At 38.8% G+C, this 3,137-nt stretch overlaps 1 non-coding gene across 1 annotated transcript; it reads right to left on the minus strand.

Annotated features, from left to right (window-relative positions):
• Positions 1–2,428: 2,428 nt before the first annotated feature.
• Positions 2,429–2,534, minus strand: LOC146917434 (small nucleolar RNA R71). The gene has a single exon (XR_015017250.1). It is a non-coding gene; the product is annotated as a small nucleolar RNA R71 (small nucleolar RNA).
• Positions 2,535–3,137: the final 603 nt, after the last annotated feature.

Consider the following 3,137-nt stretch of genomic DNA (forward strand, 5'->3'; position numbering starts at 1 on the left):
GCTTCAACAACGACTCTTTGGTGTGCTGGCAATTTCACAACGTCTCTTTCACACCTCTATATAAAGGAGTGAAGACCTAGAGATTTGGTAATGCTGAACAACAGACTCTCAATATTTTTACAAGTGCCAAACCTCTGCTGAAATTGTTCTGCATTCACTTAGAATTTCTGTGTCTCAAAGTCATATCTTAGAAATTCTTAAGTCCATTGAGTCTGTATCTGATTTGTATTGTGAGCACCTCTGATTGTATATCAAGTGTTCAACCTTAAACAATTTTCTGTGTAATTTTGTTTAGTTAGGAAGTCTCTTGCAGTTGTGCTTGAGCAGGAAGTCTCTTGATTGTGTTCTTGAGCAAAGGAAGTCTCTAGCTTGTGTGCTTGAGCAGGAAGTCTCTTGATTGTGTTCTTGAGCAAAGGAAGTCTCTAGCTTGTGTGCTTGAGCAAAGGAAGTCTCTTGCTTGTGTGCTTGAGCAATTGTAATCAGATATTACTCTTAGTGAAATCTCCTTGGAAGTGCAAGGGGGACTGGACTTGATGACATCTTGTCATTACGTAATTTTATATGTATTTTAGCACAAAAATGGAGTTCACAAGGAGACTTATGCAGCAAAAGAGCAGAAAAACTGAAGAAAATACAAAGAAAGAAAACGTGTCACGATTTATCAGAAACGTGACACGATTTAAGAGCTTCAGAAAGGTTTGGTTCGACATTATGAAAACGTGTCACGATTGGTAAAACGTGACACGATTTGGTGAAGCCCTAATTCAGTTTCTTGCTCCAGAAGGTAAAAACGTGTCACGATTCACTTAAAACGTGACACGATTTGGGCGATTTTCTGTGCCTATTTATGCTGAAGTCTATTCCAAAAACAAGGGTTACGAATTCTAGAGAGCCAAGTGCGATTTTGCAACTGCAAGGAAGACCAGGAGGACGATTTCTTCATCTTCCAACCACTTTGTGTATGTTTTATTACCTCTAATGATTATGTTATTTGTAAACACTATTATGAGTAGCTAAATCCATTAGAGGTTAGGTCTGAGATGATTCGTTGTAACCCTAATTGAGATATTATGTTGTGAAACTCTATTTATTGTGAATGATATTCTAGTCTTTATTCAATTCAATTGTTCTTAATGCTTTTTATATCCTGATCAAATATAAATATGATTTTGTGAGAATGAATGACTACTGACCATAGCTTTCTACTTAGACCTATTGAATTGCTCTAATAAACATGGTTAGTCTAGGAATGGATAATCGTTTATTAGTGATATTAGGTTAACGTGCTTTAAACCTTCAAAGATTATTAGACCACCTAAGGGATTAGGGGCTGTAGTTTAAGAAGAGGGTCCTAACTCAAGGGATTGATTAGGACTATTTTGTTAACTATCGTGGGATTAGAAGATCATTCATACGAATAAGTGCAACATAACAATTAGGGGAACATAGATGATTCGAAAGACCTAAACTCATCTCTCTCTTATTCTTGAAAACCAATTTATTTTTAGCAATTACTTTTATGCAATCAAACCAATCTACTGCCAAGTGGCAAATCAAAATAACCTTTATACATCCTAAAATACAACGTAGTTGAATTATTGAGATTAAAAACAGTCCTCGTGGGATCGATATTTTTACTACTTCGATAGTATTTGGTGCACTTTCCAGAGATCTATCAAGTTTTTGGCGCCGTTGCCGGGGACTGTTGAATTATTTCAACAAGGCAATTACGTTATAATTTAGGGTTTTTGCAATTTAATTTTTCTGTTTTTAATTTTTTATTTTTCTGTTTTCATATTCACTTGATTACTTTGCGTTGTGCAGTGCTACTAAGGTATTTTGCTGTTTATGCGAGGTAAACAGAGCTCGGACGACTTAGAGTACGATCCGGAAATTGAAAGAACTGCTAGAGCACTTCGTAAAGCTGTCCGATCGCAAAGGTTAGCTCAATCCGTTCCACCGGGTGTTCGAGAACAAGTACCGGAGCAATTCTCAAGTGAATCTGAAACAATCTCTTCTCCTAAATCTGCAACTATGGAAGGGGAAGGAGTTGTACCACCAAGACCTAAGCTTGGAGACTACGGGTTAGCCACTCATCGCGGTCAACTGACCCACACTTTTCAACCAGCTAACCCCGTAGCTTTCGACATCAAGACAACTGTCCTCAACGGTTTGAGGGACAAGCAATTCGATGGGACTGAAGCTATGAGTCCTCATGAACACTTGAGCCGCTTTGCTGAAACCTGCGAGTTTTGTGTGCAACCAGCCACCGTAACTGAAGCACAAAAGAAGCTAAGGCTGTTTCCTTTCACCTTGACGGGAAGAGCAAAAGATTGGTTGCTAACAATACCGAACGGGACTGTCCAAACATGGGAAGAGTTAGAGCTGAAGTTCTTGGAGAAATATTTCCCTATGTCTAAATATTGGGAAAAGAAGATGGAGATCTCTAACTTCAAGCAAGGTGAAGGTGAATCATTGTATGATGCTTGGGAGCGATTCAACTTGCTTATTAAGAGATGCCCTAATCATGAGTTCACCGAGAAGCAATACCTCCAAATCTTCACTGAGGGGGTAACACCAAACACTAGAATGTTCTTAGATGCTTCCGCGGGAGGTAGTCTCAAGAGCAAAACTGATCATGAAGTCCAAGCTTTGATAGAAAACATGGCTGGAAATGAGTATCGTGCTGAAGCTAAGAAGAAGGAAAGAGGAGTGTTTGGTGTGAGTGAACAAACTGCTATCCTTGCTAACCAAGCAGCTATGAACAAACAAATTGAAGCTCTAACTAAGGAGTTTCAAGGGTTCACTTTGGCTCATAAACAACAACAAGTAGCTGCAATCAAGTGCGACTTATGTGGTGAAGAACATCCCAACGGTGAATGCGTTCCGGAAGGATCAAGTGAAGAAGCTAACTTCATGGGAGGTTATCAAAGGCAAAATCAATACTACAATTCAGGCATTAATAAGCATCCAAATCTAAGCTACTCAAATAACAATGCTTTGAATTCTCAGATGCTTACTCCTCCTCAACAACAACAAAGGAAGCCATCAGCTCTTGAAGAAACTATGATGAACTTCATGAAGATGACTCAAGGCAACTTTGAAGAGATGAAGAAGAGTCAAGAAGCTGAAAGAAA

The sequence above is a fragment of the Medicago sativa genome, chromosome 6 (genome assembly GCF_051527215.1).
Source record: "Medicago sativa cultivar Bolivia chromosome 6, Bolivia_mono, whole genome shotgun sequence".
Lineage (NCBI taxonomy): Eukaryota > Viridiplantae > Streptophyta > Magnoliopsida > Fabales > Fabaceae > Medicago > Medicago sativa.